This window comes from Lynx rufus, unplaced genomic scaffold (assembly GCF_022079265.1).
Source record: "Lynx rufus isolate CCGP_SWC_20201006 ecotype Redwood Valley unplaced genomic scaffold, mLynRuf1.p SCAF_3, whole genome shotgun sequence".
NCBI classification, from domain to species: Eukaryota; Metazoa; Chordata; class Mammalia; order Carnivora; family Felidae; genus Lynx; species Lynx rufus.
In genome coordinates this window covers 91517898-91534778 of record NW_025814845.1, presented here as the reverse complement: position 1 = coordinate 91534778, position 16881 = coordinate 91517898, and the positions used below count along the sequence as shown (strand labels likewise).

The window sequence follows — 16881 nt, the reverse complement described above, 5'->3', positions numbered from 1 at the left end:
GCATGACTTGATGATAGAATAAAGGAAAAATACAATACAAATATCTCTGCAAGGCCCTGAGTTCTTTTCATCCTGAAATACTAGATAGGTTAATATTTTTAACTCTTCTGTTTTATTTTTATTTTTTTAATTTAAAAAAATTTTTTAATGTTTATTTATTTTTGACAGAGCATGAGCGGGGGAGGGGCAGAGAGAGAGGGAGACACAGAATCCGAAGCAGGCTCCAGGCTCTGAGCTGTCAGCACAGAGCCTGATGCGGGGCTTATCCACTGACCGTGAGATCATGACCTGAGCCGAAGTCAGATGCTCAACCGACTGAGCCACCCAGGCGCCCCTAACTCTTCTGTTTTATTTAGTCTCTTTATTATTGATTTTCTCTCCTATTCTTTTCTTCTCTTTCTTTCTTTTTTTGTTTTTTTGTTTTTTTTAGTTTATTTATTTATTTGGAGATATAGAGAGAATGAGTGGGGTAGGGACAGAGAGAAAGAATCCCAAGCAGGTTCCATTCTGTCAGTGCAGAGCCCAATGCGAGGCTCCATCTCATGAACTCTAAGATCATGACCTGGGCTGAAATCAGGAGTTGGACGCTTAATCAACCAAACCACCCAGGAGCCCCTAGAGTACCTCTTTTACAACAGAAACTTTGAGTACACTTATTTTATTGGCTGGATTATAATGGATTCGTGGCTTTGGGGAATAGAAATCATTTCTTGATTCAGTTGAAGTCAGTGCATTCATTGAGCATCTACTCTGTGGCTGGCCCCATATTCAATGGAAAGCAGGCTGGTTCAGTATTCGGGAACACGTGTGTGCAGCTTGTCTTATTTGTGAGCCCAGGCATGGAGTACAGGTGAATTAGTTATGTACCACCTTGCGCCTATGTGGGGCAGGCTAAAGCTCTCCCTGATAGAGAAACTTGGCAGAATTCTTGAGGTAAAAATATCAGGCTTCTTTGACCATTCTTTTGGAGTGTCTATTTCTAAATAAAGCAAGAACTACCATGGCCATGATGATGTTGGGAGCTCAGATACATTGTTACCTACATTTCCAGATTCCTTACTCCTAGAGTAAGGCAACGAGAAGTAGAAGAGGGCTGGATGTGCATGGAGGGGGGTAACTGATAGGGAATATTCAGGGTTGACAAATTCTGAGGCATGAAAAGATACCAAGTCTCACAGATGGGGTGAGTGTGTGTGTGTGTGTGTGTGTGGTGTGTGTGTGTGTGTGTGTCTAACCAGATGGCATCTCCAAGTAGTCTATGACTCTTTTCACGTATCATGGGCCATATCCAGTGTTTTGAATGCATAATGATGACCTTCCACATGGAGACATCACATGAGTACAGAATCAGGGCATCAGACGAAGTATAATGGACAGCATTTCAGGGAAATTGCTGAGTCTAGACATTGTTGTATGAGACCTGCTTTCACATATCAGGCATACTGTGTAAGCAAGCTGACTGAATACAAGGGGCTAAGGACAAAATAAAGAACATATTGCAAAGGGTGCTATATTCATAACTTTAGTGCCTGGCTTTTCAAAAGTTATTCTGCATTTCTAAATTAGGATCAGCACCACCACAATAGGTTCTCAGTGTTTACCCATTGAATAATATAAAATCTAGAATGTCCAGGTCGTATGTTTTCCTTTCTTCTTTTTAAACATTTTCTTCTATGTTTTTAAACAAATCAAATTGAGCTTATTTCTCTCACCTTCTAGTATTTGTCCATATATATGCCTAATTTGTATACTTAAAGCATGAATACCTCACTTTGTATTCTGTGTTTATTCATTATATCATATTTTCTTTTCCCTTCCTTTTGTCTAGGCTTATTTATATATTTTTGAGCAGGTAATAACATACACATGATTCAATATTCAAGAGGAACAAAAGGGAGTAGAGTGAAAAGTCTACCTCTCTGTCGTGTCCCTCAGCTACCCAGTTCTCTTCCCCAGAGTCAACCAATATTATAAGGTTCTTAAATTTCTTTCCAGAAATATTTTACTAGCATACAATAAATATTAGTGGCGTTGCCCTCTGATGGTACTCTACTATACACACTTTCTTGTACCTTGCTTTTTTTTTTTTTAATTTTTTTAACGTTTATTTATTTTTGAGACAGAGAGAGACAGAGCATGAACAGGGGAGGGACAGAGAGAGGGAGACACAGAATCCGAAACAGGCTTCAGGCTCTGAGCTGTCAGCACAGAGCCCGACGCGGGGCTCGAACTCACGGACCGTGAGATCATGACCTGAGCCGAAGTCGGACGCTTAACCGACCAAGCCACCCAGGCGCCCCGTACCTTGCTTTTTTTACTGAACAGTATTGTCTTCCAGTTCATGCCATGTTCATACTTATAAACAATCACCTGAGATTTGTCATCAGCATAAATTACTCCAACATGCCACTGACCACAGTCTCTCCTCACTTCCCCAACATGTACTCCCTGGCTTCATCATGATCTCTCATCTCCTGACTCCTTACTGTTCTGCCAACCCTATTGCATCCTTTGATCTTTTCCTGTCTGCCTAGACACCATTGTGTTAATCACACTCAACTGCCTTGGTACATTGACTCTTCGCTGTGGGTTTTTCCAGCTGACAAAACTCTAACATCCTTTTCCATTTCTCATACCTGGGCTGCTGCTGGGTGCTCTTGAGAAAATTATACATGAAAAGATGAAAATTATACTAATATGCAAATGGGTGCCACAACATGGCTTGATAGCTTATTTCTTTTTGTCATTGAATAATATTCCATTGTTTGGATGTACCACAATTTATTTATCTACTTACCTACTGAAGGACATCTTGGTTACCTCCAAGTATTGGCAATTATGAATAAAGCTTCTATAAACATCCATGTTCAGTTTTTTGTTTGGACAGAAGTTTTCAACTCCTTTGTTGAAACCCAGCAGTGTGATTGCTGGATCATATGGTAAGAGTATATTTCGTTTTGTAAGAAACTGCCAAACTATCTTCCAAAGTGGCTGTACCAGTTTGCATTCCCACCAGCAATGAATGAGAGTTCCTGTCACTCCATATCCTCACTGGCATTTGGTGTTTTTGTTCTAGATTTGGGCCATTTTATAGATGTGTAGTGCTCTCGTTTTTTTAATTCACATTTCCCTGATGGCATATGGTGTGGAGCATCTCTTCATATGCTTATTTGTCATCTGTATCTTTTTTTTGGTGAGGTGTTAAGATCTGTGTACATTTTGGATACTCTTTATTAGATGTGTCTTTTGCAAATATTTTCTCCCAGTCCTGTGGCTCATCTTCTAATTCTCTTGATCTTTTCTTTTTGTGTGTGCCCAAGTTTTTAATGAGGCACAGATTATCATTTATTTCTTTTATGGATCATGCCCTTGGTGTTGTATCAAAAAAGGCATTGCCATACCTAAAGTACTCTAGGTTTTCTCCTATGTTATTTTCTAGGAGTTTTATGGTTTTGCATTTCACATTTAGGTGATGGACCATTTTGCAGATTTTGTGGAGAGTGTCAAGTCTGTGTCTACATTCATTTTTTTGCATGTGTATGTCCAGTTGTTTCGGCATCATTTGTTGAGACTATCCTTTGCTCCATTTTATTGCCTTTGCTCCTTTGTCAAATATCAGTAGACTATATTTATAGGGGTCTATTTCTAGACTCCATCTGCTCTGTTGTCTATTTTTTTTTTTTTTACCAATACCACACTGTCTTGATTACTAAAACTTTATAGCAAGTCTTGAAGTTGGTAGCATCAATCTTTCAATTTTGTTCTCCTTCAATATTGTGTTGGCTATTGTAGGTCTTATGCCTGGCCACATAAACTTTAGAATCAGTTTGTCAATATTCATAAAATAATTTGCTGGGATTTTGACTGGGGTTATATTGGATTGGCAGATCAAAGTGCAAAGAACCGATACCTTGATAATATCGAGTCCTCCTGTGCGTGAGGATGGAATACCTATTTATTTAGTTCTTTGATTTTGTTCTTCAGAGCTTTGTAGTTTCCCTCAAATAGATCTTATATTTTAATAGATTTATACCTAAGTATTTCATTGAATCGGGTACTAACATAAAAAGTATTGTGTTTTTAATTCCAAATTCCACTTGTTCATTGTCAACATATAGGAAAACAGTTAACATTTGTTTATGAACCTTGTAACTGGCAACCTTGCAATAATTGCTCATTAGTTTCAGGAGATTTTTGTGGACTCTTTTCTACACAGATCAATTATATTATCTATCAACAAAGACAGTTTTATATCTTCTTTCTTAACCTCTTTGCCTTTTATTTCCTATTCTTGCCTTATTCCATTACCAAGGACTTCCAGTATGATGCTGAAAAGCAGTGGTGAGAGGGGACATCCTGCCTTGTGCCTGTTCTTAGTGGGAAAGCTTTGAATTCCTCACCATTATGTATGGAATTAGCAGTAGGTTTTTTTGTAGCTAGGCTTTATCAAGTTGAGAAAGTTCCCCTCTTTTTCTAACTTACTGAGAGTTTTTATCATGAATAGGTATCGGATTTTGCCAACTGCCTCTTCTGCATCTATTGAGATGATAATGTGATTTTTCTTTCCCAGTTTTTGAAGTGGTGGATTATATAAATCCCACTTGGTTGTGGCATATAATTCTTTCTGTTTTGGATTTCATTTGCTCATAATTTGTTGAGGATCTTTGCATCAATGTTCATGAGAGATAACTGTTTTGTAGTTCTCTATCCTTGTTATATCTGACTGGTTTGGATATTAGGGTAATGCTGGCCTCAAAAAAAAAAAAAGAATTAGGAAGTATCCCCTCTGCTTCTATCCTCTGGAAAGAGATTGCAGGGAATTGGATATTTGGTATAATTTCTTCCATAAATGTCTGGTAGAATCCACCAGTCAACCCATCTAGGTCTGGTACTTTCTGTTTTGGAAGGTTATTAGTTATTGATAAAATTTCTCTAAAAATATAGGCCTTTTCAGATTGTTTTTCTTCTATGAGTTTTGGCTGATTGTATCTTTCAAGGAATTGGTTCATTTCTATGGGATCAAGCCCCACTTTGGGCTCCACGATGAGCAAGGAGTCTGCTTAAAATTCTCTCCTTCTCGCTCTGGCCCACCCTTGCTCTCTCTCTCTCTCTCAAAATAAACAAACATACTTTAAAAAAAAGTGTATTGTTTAGTCTCCATATATTTTGGGATTCTTCAATTATCTTTCTGTTACTGATTTCTAGTTTAATTTCACTGTGGTCTGAAAGTCAATATTGTATGATTTATATACTTTTAAATGTGTTACGGTGTTTTATGGTCCAGAATATGTTCTAGCTTGGTAAGTGTTCCATGTCTGAGAGAAATGTGTATTCTGCTATTGTTGAATGAAGTAGTCTAGAGATGTCAATTATATCCAGTTCATTGATGGTGTTGTTGAATTCAACTATGTCCTTACTGATTTTCTACCTGTTGGACTGTTCATTCCTGAGAGGGGTGTTGGAGTATCTAATTATATTAGTGGATATATCTATTCCTCCTTACAGTTCTATAAGTTTTTGCCTCCCTTACGTTGATGCTCTGTTGTTAGATGCATATATATTAAGGATTGTTATGTCTTTTGGAGAATTGATTCCTTTATCGTTATGTAATGCCCTTCTTTATCCCTGATAACTTTCATTACTTTGAAGTCTGTTTTGTCTGAAATTAGTATAGCTACTCCCACTTTCCTTTGATTAGTGTTAGGATGGTGTATTTTTCTCCTTCCACTTATATTTAATCTATAATTTGTCTGTAGTCAAAGTGGTTTTCCAGTAGACAACATATAGTTGTGTTCTGTTTTTTCAATTAGCAATAATCGCGCCTCGGATAAACCTCATTGGCTATGATACTGCCACTGCGCAAAGCGTGTGTTCTGTTTTTTGAATCACTCTGACAGACTCTGTTTTTTAATTGGTGCATTTAGGGCATTGACATTCAAAGTATTGTTGATATATTTGGATTAATATCTCCCACATTCATTATTGTTGTTGTCCTTGATCTTTATTCCTGTTTTGTCTTGTCTTTTTCTACCTTTTATGGTTTCAATTGAACATTTTATATGATTACATTTTCTTTTCCTCCTTAGTGTGTCAGTTAGACTTCTTTTTTTGTTTTTGCTTTTGTTGGTTTGTTCTTACTTTTTTACTTTTTTTAGTGATTGCCTAGAGTTTGCAATATGTATTTATGACTAATCCAGATCCATTTTCAAATAACATTATACCACCTCACAGGTAGCATGAGTACCTTATAATAACAAAATAAACCTAATTCCTTTCTCCCATTCCTTGTATCTTTGCTTTTATTCATTTCACTTATATATAAGCAGACATAAGCATATACACATAAGTATACATAACTCAATACACTGTTGTTATTATTAATTTGAACAAATTGTTTTCTGTTAGGTCAATTAAAAATAATTTAAAAAAATAGGACCTAAAAATAAATAGGTCAAAAAAAAAAAAAAAACAATTTACCCTCACTTATTCTTTACTTGGTGTTCTTCTTCTTTATGTAGATCTGAATTTCTGAACTATATCATTTTCCTTCTCTCAAAAGAGCTTTTTTTTAATTTAATTTTTTATTTTTTTTAATTTACCTCCAAATTAGTTAGCATATAGTGCAACAATGATTTCAGGAGTAGATTCCTTAGTGCCTCTTACCCATTTAGCCCACCCCCCCTCCCACAACCTTTCCAGAAACCCTGTTTGTTCTCCATATTTAAGAGTCTCTTCTGTTTTGTCCCCCTCCCTGTTTTTATATTTTTTCTCTTCCCTTATGTTCATCTGTTTTGTCTCTTAATGTCCTCATATGAATGAAGTCATATGATTTTTGTCTTTCTCTGACTAATTTCACTTAGCATAATACCCTCCAGTTCCATCCACGTAGTTGCAAATGGCAAGATTTCATTCTTTTTGATTGCCGAGTAATACTCCAGTGTGTGTGTGTGTGTGTGTGTGTGTGTGTGTGTGTATATATATATATATATATATCACATCTTCTTTATCCATTCATCCATCGATGGACATTTGGGCTCTTTCCATACTTTGGTATTGTTGATAACGCTGCTATAAACATGGGGGTGCGGGGCGCCTGGGTGGCGCAGTCGGTTAAGCGTCCGACTTCAGCCAGGTCACGATCTCGCGGTCCGTGAGTTCGAGCCCCGCGTCAGGCTCTGGGCTGATGGCTCGGAGCCTGGAGCCTGTTTCCAATTCTGTGTCTCCCTCTCTCTCTGCCCCTCCCCCGTTCATGCTCTGTCTCTCTCTGTCCCAAAAATAAATAAACGTTGAAAAAAAAAAATAAATAAATAAACATGGGGGTGCATGTGTCCCTTCAAAACAGCACACTGTATCCCATGTATAAATGCCTAGTAGTGCAGTTGCTGGGTCATAGGGTAATTCTATTTTCAGTTTTTTGAGGAACCTCTATACTGTTTTCCAGAGTGGCTGTACCAGCTTGCATTCCCATCAAAAGAACTTTTTTTTTAACATTTCTGACAAGGCAGATTTACTGGCCAAAAAATGCCCTCAATATTTGTATTCCTGAGTAAGCCTTTATTTCACCTTCACTTTTGAAGGATAGTTTCTCAGGGTACAGAATTTTAGGTGAGTGGTATTTTTTGTTTGTTTATTTTTATTTTTATTTTTTTGTCTCAACACTAAATATTTAGTGTTAATAAATAATATTTAGTCCAACACTAAATATTTCACTCTACCGTCTTCTTGCTTACATGGTTTCTGAGGAGAAGTCAACTGTAATTCTTATCTTTGCCCCTCTACAGGTAAGGTATTCCCTCCTGCCCCAACCCACCTTCTTTTAGTATTTTTTCTTCATCTTTGATTTTCTGAAATTTGAAAATGATAAAGCCTCGGTGATTTTTAGCAGGAGGTGGGGGGGGGGTGGGAATGGGGCATTTATCCTGCTAGGTACTCTCTGAGGTTCCTGGATTTGTGATTTGGTGTTTGGTATTAATTTGGGGGGAAATTTCAGTCATTGTTTCAAATATTTCTTTGCATTTCTCAAGGGAAGGGCATAGGCTTGGAGTTCTCAAGTCTGGGTATACAGTGTGACAGATCTAGTCTGTGACTGGGATCCTGACCTTTAATTAATATGTGACCTTGGTGTGTGTGTGTGTGTGTGTGTGTGTGACAAAATAAATAAATAACTTAAAAAAAATGGAGCACCCGGGTGGCTCAGTTGGTTAAGTGTTAGACTCTTGATTTTAGCTCAAGTCATGATTTCACAGTTTGTGGCATTAAGCCCTATGCTGACAGCATGAAGCCTACTTGGGATTCTCTCCCTCTCTCTCTCTCTCTCTCTCTGCCCCTCTCCCACTCTCTAGTGCTCTCTCCCTCAAAATAAATAAACAGGGGTGACTGAGTGACTCAGTCGGTTAAGGGTCCAACTCTTGATTTTGGCTCAGGTCATGATTTCACAGTTCATGAGTTCAACTCCTACACTGGGCTCGGCATTGTCAGCGCAGAGCCTGCTTGGGATTATGTCTCCCTCTCTTTCTGCCCCTCCCCAACTTGCTCTCTCTCTTTCAAAATAAATAAAAATAAACTTGAAAAAATAAATTAACAAAAAAAAGAAGTAGTTTCTATTTTCTCAGTTTTCATCAGGTATCAGCCTGAAAACACTGTCTTCCCTGGCTGTTCACTACAACCAAAAAATATGGGGAAAGATTAAGTGGAGAAAAAACTGCCCAAGAAATCATTCCTTTAGAACACAGTTTTGGGGCATCTGGGTGTCTCATTTGGTTACGCATCTGACTCTTGATTCCTGCTCAGGTCGCGATCTCCCAGTTTGTGAGATCAAACCCTATGTGGGGCTCTCCATTGACAGTGCAGAGCCTGCTTGGGATTCTTTCTCTCCCCCTCTCTGTGCCCCTCCCCAGTCATGCTTGCTTGACTCTCTCTCTCTCTCTCTCTCAAGATAAACAAATAAACTTTAAAAAAAAAGTTTTATCAAGATCACTGATGTTGATCTGACACAGCCTTGATACATCTATCAACTACATATTATGTAATCAATATTGCTTAATGAAAAGAAACAAGAAGAAAAAGTGATGGTCCTCATCTCTGTGAATGCTGTGTTAACCTAAATTTTGACTTGACTTTCTACAATGATTAAATTTACTCTGTGTTCTCTAGTTACAGATTTATTTCTCCATAAATATTAAGTTAGAATTTCAGTTGCCAAATTATGATTGAAATCACCTAGGTATCCTTTCTTGGCCAAATGCTTGGAACCAAGAAATGTATTACTGACTTCTTATTAGACTGTGTGCATATATTTTAATTTGTTGTATTTATTATTTAAAAAATCTGTATGTCTTACTTGCTTTTATTTCTATTTTATGAGAAGAAGAAAAAGCACTTTGAGCTTTTCAGTTAAGAGGGAAGGAAAAACCTGTTACAGTAAAACCTTAGATTGCAAGTAACTTGTTCCGCGGGTGTTCCACAAGACGAGCCAACATTTCTAATCAGTTTTAACTTGATAAATGAGTGATGTCTTGCCATACAAGTAGTAAGTGCTGACAAATGTCACATGATCACAACTGAGCCAGTGGTTCTCTCTCTCTCTCTCTCTCTCTGCTACATTGTGGGTGATCTCCCCTGCTCGGATGCTCAGTCTCAGACCGAGGTGTTTGGCAGATATCAGTTAACATTTTCAGAACACTGGAAGGTGCCCACAATTGGCACTAGTGTATTTTTTATCACTTCAAAGCACCTATGGACAGTCCTTTGTTTTCCATACAAGAGGAAGCTTAGGAATGCTTTGCTTCATTCTGGGTCAGGCTGCCTATAGATATAGACCCTTTCCTCTGCTGCCTTGTTGCCAGTTACATTAAATATAGTATATGACAAGCGTTTATTAATACTGTACTCAACATCCGTGTTAGCATATACAATGGCCCCCATGTAGAAAAAAGGTGAAAAGAAAGGCAGTAAGGAGATGATTATGGTGGAAGTTAAGAAGGAAATCATCAAAAAGTATGAACAAGGTATGTGAGTGGCCGAAATTGCAAGATTTTATAAGAAGTCTACATCTGTGTCTTTTCTGCAGAGAAGGAGAAAAAAGCAGAGGAACCCCTCCCTTCAAATGCAATTAGGGAGATGTGTAAAATGTGGGAAACAGTGCAAAATTTTGTATAAAAAAAGCACCACCAGAATAAGGCTGTAGCAGTGTGAGTGGTGAATCTGTTTAACGACAATGCAATGTCACATTTCGGCAAAATCCTCAACAGGAGGCAAAAGCAAATGTCCTTGGATAGGTTCCTTGTTAAAGCTGCACAAAAAGAAAAAGATTCCACTGAGCCAAAAGATAGCAGTGATTCCATTAGTGATAGTGAAAGTTGTCCTACACAATAATCCTTCTCTCTCTGTCTCCTTCACACCAGCCACAAAGGTTTTCAAAGATAAGTACAGGTTAATTTGTTTATTTTTCTTTATATTTTGCATTTTAAAAATTATTTGGTATTATATTACAGTATTGTAATCATTTTTTATATGAATATTTTTGGGTTGTGGAATGAATCATCTGAGTTTCCATTATTTCTTATGGGGAAATTCACTTTGATACACAAGTGCTTCGGATTACAAGCATGTTTCCTGAACGACTTATGATGACAAACCAAGGTTTTACTGTATTTTAATAAGACACTACTCCTTGGTTAGCTTATTTTGAACAAAGAATTGTTTCCAAGCATCACCATGGGGGTAGGTGAGCACTGTTTATGCCTATTTTGTGAGACCCTGTGCCAAAGGAATATTCGGAGAGAAAACCAAATACCATGTGATTTTTCGGGAGCAGCCAGCAATTTATTCTCAGAAACAATGCACTTCGTCATAAAACAACTTCCTTTAAGCCTTCCAATGACTTGTTTTCTGAGAAACTGTTGATCTCAAATCCAATGTAGCCCAAATAATTTGAAGTATAAGGATAAAAGGTGATCAGATTCATGCAAAAAATAAACTGTATTTTCCTCCAATTTTCAGGGGCATATTAGATCCAGTGCAGCTGGGAAATTTAAAAAAGTTTTCTTTTTCAGAAATTTCTTAACAGACATTTACCATAAAAAAACTTTAGAAAATATCTCTTGATTTTTTCTGCTTAATATTGTGAAATTATTCTTTTCCTTTCACCAAGAGAAAATGAACTCTCAAATCCTCAAAAATAAAAAAACCTTGGAGAAAAAGAATTTGCTGAGAAGAATGCCATTATCCTCTGGCAAATCCTTTCCTTTCTCTTATTCTCAGTCATGCTGCCTCATACACAGACAATAACACAACATAGTTTCAGTGTGATGATTGGTGCTATAAAAATGCAAAGTTAAATAGAAACCCACAATAGTCTCCTTCAGGGTAAAGATGGCTTCTGTCAATAAAGCCAAAGCCCTAATAGCATCAGAAAGCAAAATTCAGAATTAAACAATTTCTGGATCCCGACTGTTTTTTAAATAGAAGTTTTAAAGGCCGTATTTTCAAGCACAGAATGTAAGAGGAGGAAAGTTTTTAATCACTACTAAGAACAGGTCAAGAAGAAGTACATTTAAGGAAGATTAGACACAAAGAATTTTCTGTTAACAAGTGCCATTTAAAAGGGGGATATATTACTTTGATACATGGTTAAAAAATCTTTCTTTAGATATCCATCAAAACACTATCTGTGATGAGATCTCATCTCTTTGGGAAAATTATATGTGATTTACCCAGAATATAGAAAACAATAGCATCAAGGAGATTTCCTTTCCCTATCCAACCCCAAGAATTGTGATTTACAAAAATATTGAAATTAGCACTGAATGTTTCCTATACAACAATGTTTACACTGTGGTTCAAGAGCAAGTTTTAAATGCTGGTTTTCAAGTTACAGAAGCCAATATCAATCAATATCAATCAACCAAAGATGGATCAATCGATCCATCTGTGTGATCCTTAATTTTAACCGTGAAGGAGTTCTATGATCTAACTCACCCCGGTTCAGGCATCTCTGATCTGAAATTTACCCCCAATCTTTGACAAACACTACAAAAGACAAAGGTGAACCCCAGAAGGTCATTAGCTTTTAAATAATAATTTCTGATTATAAATGTCCCCAAATTTACCTGGCAAACACAAAGAAGAAAATTTCAATTACCACTACCCAATGGCAAAAAAAAAAAAAAAAAGCACTATGAATATTTTTCTTTCCAGGATGTATGTGTTTTTATGTCCCTGCAATCCTTCAAGTATACATATTGTCTACAAACTAGGTCATACTAAGAATTATGTCATGATTTTAAAGGTGAAATATCTGCCAAAAATATGTTAAAGTTTGCACGACATTTTGTTATTGTGGTAATACTATAACTTATTATTAGTCAGACTCTACATTGGTAAATATGGTCAAACTTAAAAGAATCACAGGTGAAGTGCTAAAATTATAAGTCCTTAAGTTATCTTTGACAATTGGAAAAGCCCAATTTGCCTGACAGAGTTAAAGACAAGTACATTCTAGTGGGGAAGAAATGAGAATGGGTAGCAGAAATTGGAATTTGAGCCTCTGAATCCAAGGGATGAAGCTTAAGGCAATTGGCACTGTGTGTCTCACAGCCCCCTCTCCCAACATACATGATATCCAGCTAAAATGTGTATCGAATATCAATTTGGAAGAGAAAAACATATACTAGGGGAACGGCAAGCTACCTGAGAAGGAGTCTGGAAAGTGGCTCTTTGTGTGTCAGGAGAAACATTCATCTACACCCTTTATATAATATACAGATATAGTGTATGCTCAATAAGTGCATATGAAGTCCTTTCAACAGTCTGGAATTCAGGCCTTTTCCTTAGTCTACTGCATCTTGGCGTCACTTCTAGCTGGTGAATAGAGAAATCCTCAAAACAAAAGTCTTGGGGCCTAGGCCCCCTTGTTCTCAAACTTGGCCGCCATCAGAATCGCTGGGGGAGGTGCCTTGTATGTTTACTTCGGCTCCGAGGCGCACACACACTACGGACGCTTTTGAGTCTGATGGTTAGAAGTGGCCGGGTGCCATGCGTTTGTAAAACAAGTCCAGGTGAAGGCACCAGAGGGTACCACCGGAGGAACTGCGAAGTGACGGACAGCCCAAAGTCCTGTTTGCAGCCGGCGGACCCCGGGCCCCGCCGTAGTCCGCCCGTAGTCCCGCCAGGGGGCGCCAGGACCTCGCCGCGCGCCCAGCTCCCCTGGACCCTCTGCGCTTAACTCTAGGTGTGACCGGAAGGGAGCCTGACCCCGGGGGTGCGGCCGGCGGTAGGGGGCGCCTCTTCCAAACCCAGCAGCCGCTCGCGTTCCCGCGGATATCGCCCTCGCGTGAGATCTTGTTTTGTGTTTTGTTTTAAAAGCCTTCTCCGTCCCGGTACTGCTTGAAGGCGTAAATGAGAGACGGTGGGAGGGGTGGGAGGGGGAAACGGAGAAAAGAGGCGCTGGGGGACTGAATGCCTTCTTTAAATTACTGCTGACACCTCGGTTCCAGGCCCCTAAAATCTCAATCAACAATCCATTAGAACTCAACAGGAGTAAAACGAAATCCTCGTTTAAGTGTATTTATCCGATCTCCTTTCTCTCTTTCAAATGCAAAATCCATTTCAGCATATGCCCCCTTCTTTCTCTGGCCTTTCTCTCAAGACTGGCAGCCCATACCACTCTTGTAAATATGAAAGATGCTAATCATATGACATATCACGTCTCCGTCGGAGCCGGAATAAAGCCTTCAGATTTGGGATCATTGCCTCCAGACAACAGCTTCATCAGCCGGAAAGTTGGTTTTTTTCTCCTTTCCTTCAACTCTCAATCCCTTCTTTGTCTGGAGGAAAATGCAGCCGACTCGAGCCACCCAGGCCATATGGTTCACTCTGTATTTTCTTAGTTGAATTCTGTATTGTTTCTGTGACTTGCGAAGTTTTTTTGGAAATGCGTATAAAGACATAGACGAGCTACTTGTGCAGGGAGCGCTGCCCGGGCGCGCCGCGGCCGCCCCCTCCCGGCCTGGAGACCCGGCCGTCGCCGCTCCGCGGAGTGCGGTGTCAGCGATGGCATTAGCACACTGACGTGACCAACCACCGAGCCGGCCGCAGCTGTCTGGTTCGCTCGAGGTGCGTACTCTGCGCCTTGCACGGCGCCTGGCACACAGTAGGCGCTCGAGGAGACTCGGGGGCAATGAAAGAATGAATACATCAGCGACAAGGGTCGACCCCGAATGTTTTCGGTTCTAAAATATACTTTGGGTCTCTCAAAAGAAAACGTAGTCTCGCTCTCTCTTGACACTAATAACACTGTCTTGTCCCCACAACACACGTTTTCCTGGTTTCTGCAACTCTCTCTCTCTTTTCTTGCCTACTTATTTGAATGCAAGCTTTATGGGAGTAGAAATCGTGTCTGTCTTGCGCGTCGCACTGTTCCCAGGGGTTGGTACAGTGCTTGGCACACATAGGGTACTCATTAAGTGTATTTTGAACGTAGGAAGGAGGGATGATTGAATGAGTTAAAGCGGTAAACGGATCCTCCTATTCCCCAAAGATACGATTAAAGAAACTTCTCTCCTAAAGATTCGAATTTATTTAGTGCAATCTCACCCTTTTTAAAAATCTATATCAGCAACAATGAAAAATGCATTTATCTCCAGAAGAGAATTCGGTGTTTGGGGGGTTTTGTTTTTTTCTTTAGTGGGGAAAGCAGAGGGGAAAATCAGCTTTCAGATCTTTATCCATCGCTCTGAATAAGTTTTGTGTTTTCCAGGTTCGGTACTGTCCGGGCGAGGGAGCAGGCTGCCAAATTTCCTTTCTCTCGGTCTAACTCCTTATACAAACCCAAAGGGCCCTTTCACCAAATCATTAAATTCTACAGAGGTGGTCAAGCTCGCACTGCTTTTCATGAAACGGAGAAAGAAAAGGGTCCTTGAAGTTTAGAAGATGCCCAAGGAAAACTCCTTGAATGACATCAAAAGAATGAGTTTCCATAGCTGTTGAAGCACGAGGGCCGTGTATCCGCACAAAGGGGGACCGGGGCACCGGGACGGGCCCAACGCTCTGTCCCAGGACAATTGGGTCACTGAAATAGGGAATTAATTACCATTGGAGAGTGGGCAGCCCATTCACCACTGGCTGAGTTTTATTAAACGCCAATATAAATAACAAAACAACTCTTGTGGCTGCACTATTCCTACACGCCAAAGGAAGGATTATGCTGGGGATTAACATCTTAAAGTCTATGAGACTTTCTGACTCAAGGCTCGGAGCTGGTAATCGTGTTTGTCTCCTGGTTCAGCGATTAGTGCTCTCTTTCTTGCACTTTCCCCTGGATAGCCAATGTCCCTTTTTGCAGGCACGGAGGGTTAGGGTGGGGGAGCCTTCTTTCACTAGTGGGCCCCCAGGTCCCCATTCACGCGCCGGCTGTTCTTTTCCTCTTACCTGAAGAAAACAATCAGAAAGCTGGCGTGGATTGGCAAAATCTTCTAACAGGGATTTCTTTCCTTCCCGGGAAAGCAAAGGGGCACTTGGGTCGTTTAAGGAGTGAGGAGAAGCCTGTAGGGCACTGCCTTTCCAGAGCTGATGGGGACAGGGTTAGGGTCCGGGCGGAAGAAAGGGAGCCTCCCCTCGCTTGCCGGGCAGATCTCGCCGCCTTCAAGACGACCTCGTGCGTCAAGATGGGTTCGCTGAATATTTGGCTTGAGGGACCAAAGCACTTTGTGCGGGCTTGGAGCGAGGATCTCGGGAATGGGGCTCCGACAGGAAGTAGGGTGGGGTCGGTCGGGTGGGGAGATGGTCTACCCTGCCCTGGATCTCCTCCCGTCGATTTCTCCGCGACTACCAGTTTATGGAAGAGAGGGGCGGGGGCGCTGGCGTGGTGAAGCTCCTAGCTTGCACCTCTCCAGTACGGGGGTGATGCCCAGTCCTCCCCGGACAGGATCCGAGGGGAAAGCCGGGGAAGACTGGGAATTCCATGCAGGGGTCCAGGACGAAAGTGGGGCGTGATTTCACATAGTTTTGTTTTGTTTTTTCTTTTTTTTTTTCCCCCGGAAGGGGACCGCCAATATACCCGAGCTCACACTAGCTGCCAGCGCTTGTCGTCACAAATAACGAACTCTGGCAGCGCGAGGAGTCCTCGGCGAGGAAAGCTAACCTTTTCCAGCCCGGCCTCCCCGGCCCCGGAAAGGGCGTTTGCAGCCCCCCAGTGAAGAACTAACGATTTTCAGGATTGGCTAACTTTTTCTCTCCATCTTTACGCCTTTCTGAGCGCTCCCTCGGGGGATTAGGCCATTAGGCTATAAAATCCCTTTGGCAGGCAAGGCACCCTATCCTTTTAGCAGGGTGTAGACGCTCCCTCTCCTTGCAGGCAGGATGGTTTACTGGGAATTGGGGGACAGCCTCGCTGGGCAGGCAAATTTTTCCTCCTGCACTCTGGGAAAAGAGCCCTCCCTCGCGGCCTCTCCGCCCACCCTCACCCCGCATTCACCTGCAGCAGCGTGAGTTTGGGGAAGAGACCATTTGCCCTCTTTGGCCACTTGTGAGGTCGAAGTGTGGATGGGATGTAGCCTATGGCCCCACAGCAACACCTACCCTAAACTTTAGGGCTTTTGGGTCGCCTCAAAGTTCAAGCTTCTTAGAGGCAACAAAGACTTTCTAAAGATCTCCACCCTCTCACCCCTCCCCTTACTTCACTTTTCTCTCGCTACACGATTCGACCCCCTTTCTTTCGACGGCTTAGGGATGAGTTTAAATCATTGTGCTCCCATCTCTTGATAACTGCCTGCTTTGAGCTTTTGTTCTCTTAAAGTAGGATTGCACACTGAAAGAAGGGCTGAAGATGAACAGTTTGACCCTTCAGGACAGTTCACGCAGTGGACAGGAGCGGCCCTCGGT

At 40.7% G+C, this 16881-nt stretch overlaps 1 non-coding gene across 1 annotated transcript; it reads right to left on the bottom strand.

Annotated features, from left to right (window-relative positions):
• Window positions 1–5727: 5727 nt before the first annotated feature.
• LOC124521507 (U4 spliceosomal RNA) lies at window positions 5728–5867 on the bottom strand. Its single transcript, XR_006964562.1, has one exon. It is a non-coding gene; the product is annotated as a U4 spliceosomal RNA (small nuclear RNA).
• Window positions 5868–16881: the final 11014 nt, after the last annotated feature.